The 17488-nt window shown below is 45.9% G+C and overlaps 1 long non-coding RNA gene across 1 annotated transcript in view; it reads right to left on the bottom strand.

Moving 5' to 3' along the window:
- Positions 1-15558, bottom strand: part of LOC140389281 (uncharacterized) — a 79149-nt gene extending 63591 nt beyond the window's left edge. Inside the window, exon 1 of the long non-coding RNA XR_011934319.1 lies at positions 15280-15558. This is a non-coding gene — a long non-coding RNA (uncharacterized lncRNA). The remainder of the gene's footprint in view (positions 1-15279) is intronic.
- Between the last annotated feature and the right edge of the window lie 1930 nt (positions 15559-17488).

Genomic DNA, 17488 nt, shown 5'->3' with positions numbered 1-17488 from the left:
TCCCACCCTGACGCCGGCTACCGGATTCTCCGGTGCCGGTTTTTCGGGGGGGTGGGAATCGTGTCCCGCCAGTCGGGGGCCGTTGGCAGTGCCCCCCCCCCCCCCCCCCCCGGCAATCCTCCGCTTTGCGATGGGCTGAGTGGCTGCCCATTTTCAGCCAATCCCGCCGGCGTAAATCAAACAAGATCCTTACCGGCGGGACCTGGCTCTGTGGGTGGCCTGCGGAGTCCTCGGGGGGGGGGGGGCGCGGGGGTATCTGGCCCCGGGGGGTGCCCCCATGGTGGCCTGGTCCACGATCGGGGCCCACCGATCCGCGGACGGGCCTGTGCCGTTGTGGCACTCTTTCCCTCCACGCCGGCTGCTGTAATGGTCCGCCATGGCCGGCACAGAGAAGAAACCCCCTGCGCATGCGCTGGGATCACGCCAGCACACGCTGGCGCTTACGCGCATGCGCCAACTCGCGCCAGCTGGCGGAGGCCCTTCGCCGCCAGTTGGCGCGGCGCCTAGCCCTTCAGCGCCAGTTAGCGCGGTGCCAACCCCCGCCAGCACCGGCCTAGCCCCTGAAGATGTGGAGGATTCCGCACCTTCCGGGCGGCCCGACGCCGGAGTGGTTCACGCCACTCCTCGGCACCGGCACGGCCCGCCTGCTGGTTAGGGGAGAATCCCGGCCTGTGGCTGGATTCTCCGTTCCTGAGACTAAGTGTTGATGCTGGGACAGGATTCGTGGACTTCCATGACAGCAAAACTAGTGCCAAACCTGAACCGATTCAGCGACTGTGGAGGGGCGAGCACCAGCACCACGTGGAACACAATCAATTCCAATGAAACACGGTGCGGGATTGACTGGTATGTGATTGACACTTGAGAGGCTGACAAGCTGCAGTTGTATATATACTTTACAATCCCCACACACAATCTCCCTGGGCAACAAGATGGCACTGGATGTGCTGGAGCGCCATTGATGGGTCAGGTGGGGCCAGAGGGCACCTAGGGAGACGGCCTAGGGGGACACCCATACAACCTGTGACCCTAAGTTCACAGTGAGCAGTCAGCAGCATGAGCAGTTGCATGGCTGCCTTGCAGGCTATGGCAATGGTGCTCCATGCCCGTCCACCCGACCCCACAGCCCACCTCCTGGCCACCCTCCACTATTCCCCTTGGCCCTGGCAGAAGCCCCCCCGGCCAGTGGCACAATTGTTAGCAAACTATGGCAGTGTTGGACACCTTCCATACCCCCTCTCTCTCCCTCTTCATCCTCGACGCTGGTTTTCCGATTTCTGAAAGCACAAGTGAACCGCGCCGTCGGGAAGTTTGCCCATCGGAGGCGGAGAATTGCGGAAGCCCCGGAGAATACCAGGTCAGGTCCGCAAATGATATGCCAATGGCATTGACTGTATTGGCGTTCCGGAATGCATTGACGTTGCTGTCGAGGCGACGGAGAATTGTGATTTGGCGTGAAATTGGCGCCCGCCCAATTGCGTTTCCTGATATCCACGTTGGCCGACGGAGAATCCCGCCCATAATCTGATAGTGCCCCTATAGGTTACGAAGGTTACAATAAGATAACTATCAATAGACTTTTCCGCAGATCACAAATATCATAACAGGAAAGCACACATTAAGATAACCAGAAAAGATAAGGTTAAAAGTATTATGGGTACAGAAAATGCTCAGATCGTGAAATTCAGTGCCATGATCGATGACTGAAACGTCATCGGAATTTATTTTCAAAGGAAATTAGATGATTAGATGAACTAGGAATATTAAAAAGTGTGGAGAGTAAATAGATTTTGCAGGACTTGTGGCTTGTGTGGAGAAAAACATTGTCACTGTCTTGATGGGACAAAGAGCCTGTTTACGTGTTGCAACATTCTATGACCACTCTCCAACCCCCCCGCTCCCCCCACCCCACCCTCCCCGCCACTGAGAATCCTGGATAAAGATAATTAAGACGGTGATAATGCATGGTAATGCGGCACAACATTTTCACCAAATAAACCACAGGTTTAATTCCACGTTTTAGAGGATGTTTCTGCATGCTTTCTTTCCCTCAGTGCAATGTTTCACTCTGTGCTGTGGAATTTTTTAAATCTAGATTTAGAGTATCCAATTCTTTTTCCCCAATTAAGGGGCAATTTTGCGTGGCCAATCCACCTACCCTGCACATCTTTGGGTTGTGGGGCTGAGACCCACACAGACATGTCGAGAATGTGCATCTCCACACGGACAGTGACCTGGGGCCGGGATCCCCCTGGAAACTAACCACTGTGCCACCATGTCGCCCCTGTGCTGTGGAATTTCAAGTAAACATTTTATAAGCCGCATATAAAATCTGAAGTTTTGCATTTGCATGATACAGTGTGCGATCTTGTACTTCTCCACTGCTTCAGCACCACAAGGAGCTAATGGTAAACTCTTTATCTCAACGAAGCCTTGAGGGAAGGACCATCTTGCAAACTAAATTTAATATACTTTGAAGAACCCGAGTGGAATTCAAAGATAGTTTAAGAGCCAGTCCATCCAGCAACCATCTGCAAAGGTTAAAATTTCATTCTCTAAATTACTGGCATGTTGTATGTAGAAATATACCAATGTAAGACAGCGCAGCTTGACAAAGCCAAAGTTATGTTCAAGTATAGCTAGAAAAACAGGAAATCGCACATCACATAATTGTCTAAAAATGAGACAAATAGGTTTCAAAAGACCAAAGTACAATGAGTGGAAAATCTTAATGTTTGCTGAGGGCATTTTGATTTAGTTGTGTTATTGCCTGATCAGTAAAAAGAAAAGTTCCTCCTTGATTTACTACTGGAGGGTTTGGAGAGAGAAAAAAAATCTGCTGTAGAACATCTTGTCCATCTCGCAGTCTTGCAACTATCTGTAAGGCCTTCTCTCATTAGTTTTACCTTTGAATAGTTAACAAAGTATTTGAAGTTGCTTAGAAGTCTAATTAGTACACATTATGGGAAGTGACACATTTTGCGAAATGTAGCTGAGAGCTGAATATTTCTGAACGCAGGCATGCTGGCAGCTCAGTCAGGTTAACACGACACCATGCAATGGCTGCAGTGTGTATACATAGTTGTGCTAAGCCCTGGTGTCAAATCCTATGTGAATATTTAAACTTTCTATGCTCCTCAAGCTCACGCCCCTCTTCGATGTGACACAGTTAAAATGAGGGTACTCAAAGTAATTCTGGGCTCTTACTCGTGCGCCACATTTGACTCTCTGGTCAGTGACCCTCTCAAGGCTAGAACGACACCATTAATGCAGTAAAATGCCCCAAGGTAGGTCAGAGGAGTATAATTAGACACAAACTGACATAGAGTCAAAGATGAAGATGTTTGGGGAAGTGATCAAATGCTCGGTTAAGGAGATTGATTTGAAGCAGGATCTGTTTTTTTTGGAGGGGTGCGAGGTAGGGGGACAATGAAGCTGTGGGAGAGAATTTGAGAGCTGAATGGCTGACTGCATGGTCACCAGCCATTTGTATTCGTTCGTGCGACCTGGGCATCACTTGCAGGACCAGCATTTATTGCTGGCATGGAGGTAATGGGGGGGTGCAACTATCTGCAGGTGGCGGAATACAAATATTGATAAGTGCAGCACCCTGCTAGAAGCATAGGATAATGGAATACTTCCTTTTGAGTAATTATTTCTGGTATTTGCATGAGCCCCTGTAGTAATTGGAATTCAACAATAAAGTTCCTTTGCTTCCTTGCCTTTCCATTTCTGCTGTTGTTTCAAGGGTTTTGGTTTGACTGAATATGTTTCAATATAATATCACAAATATTAATACTTCTTATACCTGATATGTCAATCAACCAAATGTACAGATATGATCTTGTCGGATTATAGATATAACTGCTCTGAGTAAAAATTCTGAATGCATCATCCTTGTTTAGTTTCATTGATCAAAATGAGCAACTCTTTTGGTTCTTCCGACTTTTAAAGTCGTAATTAAATCAAGAATGCACTAATGAGACTGAAACGACAGGTTAGAAACTAGACGGAAATAAAACACAGGATGGACAGTATCTTCCCCTTTGGAATTCAAATTATCCCAGTTATTTTCTGCTAGCTCCTGCAGCAATGGGTAGAATGTCACAATACAGAAGTGTCATGATAGTAGTGATTTACCTGGATGAATTCTATGCATTGATAGTCAGATTTGAAAAGTGCCTTCAGGCATAAAACCATTTAATTGGATTACTGAGCAGTATGGGTATCTGCATTAACTGGAGAAAGGTCACAGATCCTATGCAACAGCTGGTCTTCATGAAAGTGTTGATTAATACAGTGACGGGTGGTGCACATCCCTTACATCAGACAAAATATATGAACTGTGTGAAAAAGGTTTTCACCTTTCTCAATCGGAAATGGTTGCTGGGATGCAAAGAAAAGGAAAATGAGCTGAGTGGCCAATGTCATCCCTTGGGAAAGAAGACATCTGTGCACCTTGTTCTCAGCCATAAGGAAACCCAACAATCCTTTGCGTTAAGGCAAAAATAAACTTGCTACGAACAGTGCTACTTTGGTAGCTTAATTGCTTCCACATTTTCAAGATCCTGCATCCAGAACTGGGGAAAATAATCCCGAAAAAGATGATTAACAATTCAATCCTTCAGAAAAATTATCAAACCTAGCAAAACCATGTCATAATTACAATATTCATGAGTAAGAAAAAAAACTTAACGAACCGTTAGGCAACCAACCTTAGACCACTGACTTAATCTTGCTCTTTGGTTTGCCATAGATGGTTAATAATACAAGCTGAGGTCTTAATTGGAAATCTAAATGAGTATTCATAAATAAGAATTTTATCTTTCTCAGTTTTCGTGCAATGTTGCAAATAACAGGGTTTAAAACAAACAGGAAATTTTACGTTGAGCCATCTGCCATATCCCACCGCAAAGGCTTTTCAAACCATCCCATCAGAGAATCCTCACTTGTCCTTTGTTTTCTTTAGTGTCACTTTAAGGTCCTTACACATATCCGAGTGAAACCTAGATAATTCCCATTGCTGTCAACTGCAATGAAGGAAGAGCAGAACAATCTCATTATCTTTAAATTATGTATTTTAATTATGAAGGAAAAGAAACATTATTTTTGGAATTGAGGAATAGGTACCTATAAACACCTAAATTCTAATGATAACTGTAAGGTCACAAATTGTTCAAAGGTACTCTCACAAAATCCAATCAGAACTCTATATCGCAGTCCAATCTTGAGCCACTTGTGAGCAAAAGAGTGAAATCTCAGAGGTCAGCTGAGAGTAGCTGCCCTTGCTTTCAACGTTGGATTCAACAGACAATGGCACCAAGGCGTCCTCGCCAAACTGAGGACAGTGAAGGTCAGAATGAAAATCTACTTTGGCTGGCAGCAAGGAAGATGATTATGAATTTAACAAGTTCCTCACAGAAGCACCCTTGGCTAAACCACTTTCTCAACCCATAAAGGTGGTAGGGCAGATGGAGGGAGCAGTTAATAAAGCACACAGTATGCTCTGATTTATTAATAACGCCGGAGGTTATGTTGAACTTGTATGAGACACCAGCTTCCTAAAGTGCCGCACTTTAGGAAGAACGTGAATGCATTGGAAAGAGTGCAGAAGCTTTTATGAGATTGGTTCCAGGGATGAGAAACTTCAGTTATGAGGATAGATTGGAGTGGTTGAGACCATTCTCCTTGGAGAGAAGAAGGGTAAGAGGAGATTTCATAGAGATGTTCAAGGTCATGTGGTGGTGAGGCAGAGTCGATCGGGAGAAACTGCTCCCGTTCGCAAAAGGATTAAGAATGCGAGGGCACAGATTCAAAGTGTTTTGCAAAAGAAGCAAATGTGACGTGAGAAAATGCTTTTTCATACAGCCAGTGGTTCGCGTCTGGAAAGCACTGCAAGGAAGTGTGGCGGAGGCACCTTCAATCAAGGCGTTCAAGAGGGCATTAGATGATTATTTGAATAGATACAATGTGCAGGCTTACATGGAAAAGGCACGAGAATGGTACGAAGGCATAATACCACTTGGAGAGCCAGTGCAGACACGATGGGCCGAATGGCCTTCTGCACCATAGCAATTCTGTGATTCTGTGACTTTTAACTGGTTCATCAATGACCTTCCTTTCGTGAGTTGGACTGTTTGCTGATGATTGAGTGCTGAACTCCATTCTCAACACCCCCTAATAATGAAGCAACCCATTCCAGCCATACAGCTGGATCTGAATAATTTGGTTTGACAGCACACAGGAACTGTGGCTCCACTTAGACTCTGTGATCTTTGATGGCAGCGCCATCGTTGATTAACATCAACATGTTGCAGCTCACAATTAAGTAGAAGCTGAACTAGGTTAGCCGGATAAACAACATGGCTAGATAAGCAGGGCAGAGATTGGGTACTCTGTGACAAGTGATTCAGCTCCTCAATGCCTCCAAGGTCCATGTCAGGTGTATGATGGAATAAATATCACTTGCTGAGTTGGCTGCACCTGAAATGCCATTTAACAATATCTGAGACAAAGCATTTTGTTTGATATCAAATCAGTATTCATTCCCTCCATCACCAGTTGCACTGTGACTGCAGTTTATATGATATACAGTATATATAATTGTACTTCAACAACTCATTGAGGTTCTTTCACAGTACCTCACATCTCTATGATCTCTAGGAATGGGGATGGCAGTGTATTTTGAACATCATCACCTCCAGGTTTCCCTTGAAACTATGCACGTGACTTAGATTTCTAATAACTTCATCATCACTGAATTGGTGTTCTGGAACTCCCTAGGTAACACGATCAACCACTTCCAACAGTTCAAGGAGGAGGCAGCATTGTTACCTTCTCAGGGCTACTGGGGAGGATAATAAACACAACCGTGCTAACATTCCCACACCCCAAGATGAAAGATGGGAAATTTTCTTCAGGGTTTGCCAAATACCTTCTTGTAATTTCAGCAGAAGCTCTGTGGATACCCTGGAAAAATAGTTTGGATGGTCATTTTTTTTAACCATTAATGCCATTTCCCCAGAGATTCCAATGAACTGTTGGAGAAATCCCAATAAACACCCAATGAAATGTGTTTAGCTTGGAACATTTTATTTGTTTTAATTACCCTCTGGTTAGTTGATTACCATTATTGGACTTGGCAGTTGATTGTGAATCAATGTATGTTTTGTGGAGTGTCAGGGGCGCGATTCTCTGAGGCCGTGCCGGTTGTGAGAATCGCCGGCTGTGCCATTATATCGCGCGATGCCTGTCTGACGCCATCCTGCCATTCTCCCAACCGGCAAGAACGGCCCCGTCAAGTTCTGCGCCGCGCCAGCCAGAGAATTGCCCGAGACATTTACAACGGCGATTCTCCGGTACCCCCGCTATTCTCCGGCCGGATGGGCCGTGCGGCCGCTCCGACACGACAGGTTCCCGCTGGCGCCGTCCACACATGGTCGCTGCCGACAGGAACTGTGCAGGAATGCTGGGGGGGGGGGGGCGGCCTGTGGAGGAGGGGAGGGGGGTTCCCCCTTCACCGGGGAGGGGGGCCTCCGATGGGGTCTGGCCCGCGATCGGGGCCCACCGATCAGCGGGCTGGCCTCTCTAAAGGAGGACCTCCTTTCCTACGCTGCCCCACAAGATCCATCCGCCACCTTCTTGTGGGGCAGCTTCGGGGAGGACGGCAACCGCACATGCACGGGTTGGCGCCGGCCAACCCACGCATGCGCGGGTGACTTCATTTACGCAACGTCGGCTGTGTCATTTACGCAGTGCCGCTTTTTATGCGGCGCCAAGGCCCAGCATGCGTAAAATACGCGACCCCGCTCCTAGCCCCCCGGGGGCGGGAGAATAGGGGGCTGGGAGCGGGCTCCGACGCCGGAGTGAAACACTCCGGTTTTCACTCCAGCGTCGGGACTTTGTCTCCCTTTGGGAGAATCGCGCCCCAGATGTCAGTGGCATATGTTACAAGCTGATATTAAAATTAAGTTTTGCAGCTCCAGACTTTGATCCATCGATACTGAAAACTTTCATAGTTGATATGCATGTATTACCAGGAAATTTACTCACGTAAGTATATGTTGGAATAAAAATAATTTTGTGACCTGATTTATGTATCTGCTCTCAAGTAATTTTTCTAGTTTGTACCTGCAAATTTTTATTTTTTCAATGATCTTTTGGCATATCGTATACCATCTTCTTTTGCATAAATTAAAAAGTGAGCAAGTTCACTGAAATAAGGATCTTGCACTTTATAGGAGCTTTCATTATCCCAAGATATCCCGACACTTATGCATGGCCAATTAGTTACTTGTAAGTATAGTTATGGTTGTTTTTAGGGCACAATTTATGCATAGCAAGATCCTGAAAGGAAACTCAGTTTATTCCTCCGGATAGTGAAGTGGGACCTTCAAAATCCATTTGAGCAGACAGACATGGCCTGTTTGGATAGATGTTAACTTCAACCAGGCAGTGTATCCTCAGTATTACACTGAAGCGTCAGCCAAGAGTTTGAGTTCTGGAAAAAATCTTGAGCCCACATCCTTCTGCTCCAGAGATGAGAGTGCTACCACTCATAGAAATTCATGGAATCCCTACAGTGTAGAAGGAGGTAATTTAGCCCATCAAGTCTGCATTGACCCTTCGGAAGAGCACCCGACCTATGCCCACACCCCCACCCTATTCTCATAACCCCACTTTACTTCAGCATCTTTGAACACTAAGGGGCAATTTTAGCATGCCAATCCACCTAACCTGCACATCTTTGGACTGTGGGGGACAACTGGAGCACCCGGAGGAAACCCATGGAGACACGAGGAGAACTTGCAAACTCCACACACAGCCACCCAAGTCCGGAATTGAACCCAGGTCCCTGGCGTTGTGAGGCAGCCATGCTAACCACTGTGCCACCCTTCAGTCAAGCTTTGAAGAAATTAATTTTGCAGAATATTTTTTAAATGCTTTCCAACTTTGTTCCTGACCCAAACGTATTGAATCCTTGCTGAGAGACTGTTCCACATGCAATAGTGATCCTCCAGTAATTTACCCAAGTTTTTATTAAGACTATGCATTGACAGTAATTATTACAATGCAATCTGATCATGGAGACTGGGGTAATACTGCTCTCATGCTACAATCCAAGCATGTATAATTGTAGCAATCAGAGCAACGTCATGAGAATTTTCTCAGGTTTCCTGTTCTAGAATAATTATATTCCATAGCTGTGGATAACTAGGTTCCAGCAATCACTTGGTTGAAAAGCTTACTGTTTAATGCAATAATGTAAACCATGCACCTGTATGTGTCTCAGGTTTAAGCAACAGTCTCAACTGTATTCTCTGATCTCAATGAGGGTACCAATAGGACACAGGAATTGGTGTTAGCTCCCTAATCTTTGTGGAGGGAAGCAAATCATCTAGGGTTTCACATCTTAGTACATGGTATGACCACTGGATCAGGACCAGGCTGGAATTTGATTCAATGCAGAGCAAAACCAAAGTGGGTTCACACCTTAAAAATGGCCACTTGGTGAGGCATCAGTGAGTGGCCGGGGCCTGAAACCCCTATCAAATGGTGTGTTCAGGAGTGGATTAAGGCAGAAAGCAGAATAAGATATCCCAAGCATTTCAGGTTAAGTACTTCCTTTAAGTTATTTTCTGACCTTTGCTGATATTTCGCATCCTTAAAAGTGTGACACTGGTGTCATGATATTCAAACACACACATCATGATAGACACACCAACAGACAAATCAGAACACACAACACCACAACCAATGACAGAAAGATATAAAAGCACAGACACGACCCCCGGTGGTCAGTATTAGCTGCAGAGGAGAACCAGGACACATCTGTTGCCAAACACACTTAGGGAGACAGCACGTGCAGAGTATCCAGAACGAACTGTATTATAAGAGTTATAATAAAATAGAGTTGTACCACATACAACTGTGTTGGCTCATCTGTGCACCAGAGCACCCAACACCACATGGTACAGGAGTGGATCGATACCTGCCGGCATACCTCCGTGTACACAGACAACCAGCAGTGCCCAGGCATGATGTACGAGCTCCCGGTTCCGCAGCCGCTCCAGTGCCACGGCGACCTCCGCGAAAACTGGCGGCGATTCCGGCAAATGTTCGAATTGTTCCTGGTGGCAGCTGAACTCAAAGACCTGGATGATAGGGAAAAAATTGAATTTCTCCTCACCATCGCCGGTGCAAGGGCAAGAGAAATATTCAGAAGGTTCAGGTTCTTCAGGAGGCAGCAAAGGTACGATTACCAGGCAGTCCTGGGCAAATTCTCCAAGTACTGTGAAGAAAACGCAATCCAATCGGCAAATAAAGGTAAGAAAAGCTGCAGTACTCACCTCGTGGCCGGGATCCCGGAGCCCGAATTCCCAGAGGCCGAAATCCCGGGCCTGAGAGAAGGCTGGGTCGAGGTCGGCGGCCATCTTGCTAAAGGAATAACGCTAGCACAGTTGCGCGAGAAGTGCGCAGAACCGGAAGTTTCGTTTGCGCATGCGCGAGATGCTGCGCATGCGCAGTCAAGAAAACGGCCATCGGTAAAGGAACAGCGATCTGAGCATGCGCAGTCGCTTCCCTACGTGCTACATACCGAGCGTCAGGATGTCAGAGGCCCCAGACTGCACCAATTTAAAAGGGAAATGTCCCAAATCCAATTTAAAAGGGAAACGTCCCAAATCAAAAAAACAAAAATCTGTTAAAGCTGTAAAACAACCTTCCCTCACCTGGAATGACAGCACAGTGCCGCAAATTGACCCAGGAGATGAATTTGACCTCCGAAGAACCCTCCGACAAGCAGTTACCTACGCACAAGCCGATGATTCCGACCTTGAATACTTCGATGACGATCTTTACAGTGTTTCCGGACCTCGCGAGCCCAATGATAGCTCCGTGGTCCTATATGACTATGACTCGGACGAACCTTTCGTGTTGCACATTGGCGGCCCCCACATTGAATCCGACGCAGATGCGGATTCATTTTTCGGATTTGAGGATCTTCAATCCAGCAGATATGACGTTCCAACTTATCAGTACCGGATGATGCTGCAGCCTGACATTAACAGACAGGGAGCGGTGCAAGCACACGGAGAGTGCCCTGCTGCCACACAGAGCGTGGTCCACGTCCCGCTCAACGTTCCCGACTCTATGAAAGAAGACATGCAAGACTCCAGAGTGCAGTCCTCGCATGAACCAGAAGTGACTCCAGTGTCACAAGCTTCCACAGCAAGCTCGTGGACAGACTCCACAATTGCAGAAATGCAAGACTCCAGAGCGCAGTCCTTGCACGAACAAGAAGTGACTCCAGTGTCACAAGCCTCCACAGAGAGCTCGTGGACAGCCTCCACGATAGAAGCAACGCAAGACTCCAGAGCGCAGTCCTTGCACGAACAAGAAGTGACTCCAGTGTCACAAGCCTCCACAGAGAGCTCGTGGACAGCCTCCACGATAGAAGCAACGCAAGACTCCAGAGCGCAGTCCTTGCACGAACAAGAAGTGACTCCAGTGTCACAAGCCTCCACAGAGAGCTCGTGGACGGACTCCACGATGGAAGGAACGCAAGACTCCAGAGCGCAGTCCTTGCAGGAACAAGACCATGAGGGTCTAGCAACCTCTCCTGACCAACCAGCGGCAGACGATGCAAGTCTGCCATGCTCACGTGAACAGCAAGAAGGCTATAACAGCCTACCATGCTCCACTACACAGCAGCATGAACATGACGGTCTCTCATGCTACAATGAAGGGCACAGCGCTGAAGACTGTTCAAGCCCAACTGAAGACAAGCCAAAGGAATCGCCTCGTCCAAGCCCGAAGAAAAAAGGTTTATGCGCTGACCTTCAGGATCATTATAGCCGAACAGAGATTAATAATGCTGCACGGCCACAGAAGGATGCTGAGGATTTGCTAACAAAATTAATTGAATGTTTAACTTGCAAGGAGCAGACTGAGAATTGCCAGTGTTTTAGTACGGATCGAAAAAATGGACAAGACATTGATCCTCAGGTAATGGAAATAACACAACCTGAATCATATCTACAGCAGGGACAAATGTCTCCCTTCAACACAACACCGCAAAATCCCAACTTCGGAGACCAGCAGTTAGTCAGTAATGACTCTTCAAACCTTGAGGGGAACATTAATTGCATTGAACCTATACACGCTCCACTGATTATTGAGCAGAACATTGGAGCAAGAATCCTGAGGACACCGACATTGAGTAGCCAGATAACGAATTTAAAACCCACAGCAGTGTCAAGTGAACCAAGTGTGCTTTCCACTAATGGTGAAGATGCAGATAAGGTCGACCCGATTATCCATTGTACCACACTAACCCCAGTGATTAAGCAGTTATGTATGGGGAGTATAAGGTGGGCAATTGAGAACAGTAAAAGAGAGACTGTGACCATGCCAGTCCCAGCAAAATCAGACCCAGAGACCATGAAGGCATGTACATTAGACAAAGATACACATGAGGCACCTGAGAAGAAAAGTGAAACGGAATGTTCTTTGGAAAATAGTACAATGTCGATAGAAACATTGGATCCTATATTCGAGACCATACCTATGGGAGAATTTGGGCGTAATAAACAAGGTTCTGCAATGTCTGGGGGAAGATTTAAAATTCCAAAGAAGAAAAGCCCAAATGAAGGAAAACGGCAAGACAATGACAGTCCACCGACATGGTGTGCACCACCAGATGAAAACTCTGACAATTTACCCAACCCTAGTGAACAGCAAGCTGCTAATGAGGATCTATCCACGGGATGTGAGACGAGTGACGACAGCATCCCACTTCCCATGCAAAAGGTGCAAGGTGACAGACCTCGCCTAGTGCGTACCGAGGCACTCGACGATCACGGTGGGACCACTGACGACTGCGGTGGCAGCGCACCGCTTCCACCCTCGATGGCTCGACCCTCTCCACTGGTTGGTGCATTCCTGCATGTTCCGACTCCAGAAGTGCAGCTTCAGGGAATCTCGGCTGCCTCCAGTGAACCTGTTGGGACTCCGGACGGGGGGCATCGACGGAAGGCAGACCGGACTCCAGATGGGGAGCAGCCAAGTGCCGACTCTGATTCGCGCACGCCAGACCTTGCTCCGGACGGGCGGTGTCGCGGCCTCGGTGATGGCACGCTCAGGGTGACGGCGGATGCCACGGCGACAGGGAATGGATCGCGTGGCAGTCCCACTGGGTCGGCAGTGGCAACCAGCACCGGCGGTCCAAGATGGACACACCAATTCGCGCCATCGCCAGACGTTGATGCGAGCAACAATTCTCTCTCCAAGGCGACATGCTTCGACGTTTCTCTGCGGAGTCGCCCTTCCGGCACAGCAGGTGGCCGGAACCAGCGTACACGGTCTCGGCCAACTTCCACATCTGGCACAGTCATCGCCTTGCATGATATTAGTGATGGTGCTACTTCGATGGCAACGACCCATCGGCTACAAGATGCCGTCCACCACAAACATAAAAAGAAAAAGACTCCACCTTGTTCCTGGCATGCAGGGCGGATGGATTGGTGCGTAGGCGCAATCAGCGAGCTTTGCGCCGCCTTCCACGCTCGCAACTGAACCGTACGCACACGCCGGATCCTCCACTGGTTCCCAAGGATGACTTCGTGGAGATGCCACGGATCATGCCCCTTCCATCGCCACCAGAACCAAATCTCCACAGCTGAACCGGCTTGAGGACCAGCCCATTCTTGAGGCGGTCACCCATTAGACTGGACTTATAACGCTGTTCATACGTTCAAAAAGTCAAACACTTGTGTATTATAACCTGTTGTTGTTTATTGTTCCAGATATCGTCTGACCAGACCAATGTTCAAGTTTTTTTTTTTTCTCTCGCATCCAAGTTTTGTTATGGTACAACCTTGTTAGTGTGACGCACCCGACATCGCCCCATGTAAATAGTTACGTCATATACACACGCTGTACATAACACACACACACACTCTTCGATGCACTCACGACACAATTATATTTATAACCACGTAGGCACATAACACCACAACCAATGACAGAAAGATATAAAAGCACAGACACGACCCCCGGTGGTCAGTATTAGCTGCAGAGGAGAACCAGGACACATCTGTTGCCAAACACACTTAGGGAGACAGCACGTGCAGAGTATCCAGAACGAACTGTATTATAAGAGTTATAATAAAATAGAGTTGTACCACATACAACTGTGTTGGCTCATCTGTGCACCAGAGCACCCAACACCACAACTGGTACCTGAAACAGGATGTTCTTGCCCTCTGCTGATCGCAATTGCTTAACACCATGTGTAGTTTAAAGATGGCACCTTGTAGCTTAGCTAACATTTGCTATTCTTTCCATCCTTACAGCAAATTGCACATACATTTCAAAACATGAAGATTTTTGGTAGACCAAGTTGAAACCATGCCTATGTTTTTTTTGAATAAGATAACTTTATTATTTGTAGAGCAGAGTAAGAAGAGAAACAAGCCCCCAATAATTGCTGCCCATCTTCCACGTGTTGGTGCTGAGGAGATTTTAAGTGGAGAAATAGACTGGGGAACATTATTTCTTAAATTAATATCTGAGTTATTGTAATTGCATGGCACAGTCCTCTGAATTGTCACCCAAAATACAACCATTCATAAGGAAAAAGGTATGAAAAAATTTCCCCCCCCATCAAATCAAAAGTGTTTCTGAAATGCTACTTAAGTTACAAGGTCGATTTAGAATTGCTTTAGCAGTTTTAGAATTTACACTGTCTAGACTGTAGCTATACTAATAAAGGACATTCACAAGATTTGCACTTGAGAATAGGGACGGATCAGGGGAGTTGTTAAAGGTAGTGGTGGCAATTTTACAGAAGGAAAATGTGAACTATAAGATGATACACATTTAAAATCAAATGTTCCTTTATTATTATCACCCATTTACAAGAACAAAATCCTCCTGGAATAAAAAGAGTAAAAGAGAGCGAGTCAGAGAGAGAGAACAATTGACCCTTGAAAAGTGATATGCTTAAATTAGGCACACTTAATTGGTGTTAACTGAAAGAACCCTACATAATGTGAGTTATTTCTGAAACATGCATTAATGATTATCTTGGTACTGTATTTGTATGTGGCAAGCAAGAGAATTGTGCGGCTCGTATAATTCACAAAATACTTGTGAATGACTGTGAACCGATAGCGAAAATGAAAAAAAACATGGGTTTGACTACCGCTGATAAATTTTAATTATCATGCTTACTCTTCAAAAGTCATCACAAAGATGAAAGTGTTATGCGGCACTCACCTCTGTTAAGTTCCTTTAAACATCTAAGGCTTCTCATCCCCTCTAGTCAACACAATAAACAGCACATAAAAATCCAGACACCAGCTCTATTCAACTTCAGCGGGAAGCTGTGTGCTGCTCAGATGTTCCCTGAGATTGAAAAACAATTGGCCCATTTAAGCCACCTCCACGCCACTTGCGAGCCATCTTTGATTTGAATTTGTAAGTGGGTTGCTTTCCTCAGGTTCAGTGAGGTTAGATAGGAGGGCAGAAACTCCCTGGTACGCCAACCTGTCCAGCAAATGGCCAAATGTTTGTTCAGCTGAAGTTTGGAAGTGAGCCACCACATCACTCTCACAGACACGCAGCGTATGTGAAGAGAAAAAATCTTAGAAGTTTGCATGTGATACATAGTAAATTAGATGTCATGCAGCAAGAGGAATTCAGGGATTGATTTGCAGCTTTTAGCCAAGCTCTTTTACTGTCAGAATTTGCTTTGAAAGAAGCATTAGAGATTCCTGTCACAGATGTTTCTTTCATAAACTGTTGTGGGAGAATGACATTCTGCAAAAATGGTTTACTACTCTGCTTTCTTCTCTTGGGAAAACAAAGTGCGCTCGAGAGCTTGGCCAAATAGGCCAAAGGAAAGCTCTTCATTTATGCCACAATAGCGTTCAGATGCATGACATTTTCAGAGCTATTCTTAAAGGCTGTGTTGGCAAATGTAAGGGTATTTATACTAAGAGTGTGCCATTGATTCTGTGCCACTGGGATTTTTTTCCACATTGTTTAACTGCGAGGCAAATTAAGTTTCCCTTAAGTTAGGCATGTTACAGAGTGACAGAGACCTGAGCTGATGAAATCAGATCTTGTCAAGTGCACGCTAAGCAATGTGTGATCTATCCGCTCAGCTATTAGCAACAAAGATTGGTTTTGAAATACAGGCTCCAGCATGAGTGTGCAGTGCTGCAGAAGGAACATTGATGGAGATTGTAGTTCTAATCAATAACAGCAAAGGCTGATAAGACTGGAAATGGGGGGGAAAAAAATCATAATACAGAGTCTTGGCATTTTACGGAGAGAATTATCATCATCAAACTAAGCTGTGATAAATAATACTCCATAAACAAACTATTTTGCTTTCACTGTCAAATCAGTCTTTCTGTTGTAATTGGTTATTGCTGTATATTTAGACCGTGTGCTTTTTTTCCAACATAAAGGTGGATTTATAGTTGGTTTAAGTTGAAAATTCCTGGAAGTGATGCCATCGAATGATTTAAAGTTGGTCGCTAACACAGACTTTATTGACAAAAAAAAGCAACAAAAGGCCCTACTATTTAACAATGTTGAAAAGAGAAGAGTTGAATGATGACGACCTGCTTATGGTGTGTAAGTCATTGATTAGACCATGCATTGAATACACTTGGCAAGTATGGCATACTATATTGTCAACCAATGGATGGATGCAGCAAGTTCAAACCTATTGAAAAAGCTTGAAAAATAAATTATGAGGTTTAGTTATACATAAACACTCAAACAACACATTAGAGAAAAGAAGAAAAGACCTGTGTGGAAGATTTGCAGCATTGTGGTTATAAGCATTGTCCACAGCTGTCTACACAACAGATATGCCCTTTGAAGATTTTGTGATGCAATTTGAATGCAATCAAATTATGATAAATACTATTGTCAAAGGAAGTCTTTTTTTTTAAATTTAGGCTTTCTTTTTAAATCTGAGAGGTTTCTTGGGTTGATAGAGGTTTGTGCTCAGATACCAAAGCTGACACTTCACACTTTTAACACCACAGTATATTTTAACCAGCTCGGGTGGGTGGGGATCGATGGGTGTGGGAGGATAAAGAATGAAAAGGTGCCAATGTGTCGGAAAAAGCAGGCAGAAACCCAGATACCTCCTCATTTAACTTCTGCACGTTTGTGAGCATACAGGGGAACCTCTGTGAAATCAGGGGCGGGATTCTCCAATAATGGGCTCTGTCCCCATGCCTGCATTAAAAGATGCGGCAACCACTCCGGCGTCAACGGTCCCCGATAATGGGGAATGCTCCCCTTCCTATGGGGCTAGGTTGGCTCAGGAGTGGTCCCCGCAGCTCCAGCTGGCGCGGAACGGCCCGCGCGAGTTCGCACATGCGCGGAACGGCCGGCGCATTTGAAAATGAAAATTGCTTATTGTCACGAGTAGGCTTCAATGAAGTTACTGTGAAAAGCCCCG

Source organism: Scyliorhinus torazame, chromosome 14 (genome assembly GCF_047496885.1).
Source record: "Scyliorhinus torazame isolate Kashiwa2021f chromosome 14, sScyTor2.1, whole genome shotgun sequence".
Lineage (NCBI taxonomy): Eukaryota > Metazoa > Chordata > Chondrichthyes > Carcharhiniformes > Scyliorhinidae > Scyliorhinus > Scyliorhinus torazame.
This window is presented reverse-complemented; position numbering and strand designations above follow the sequence as displayed.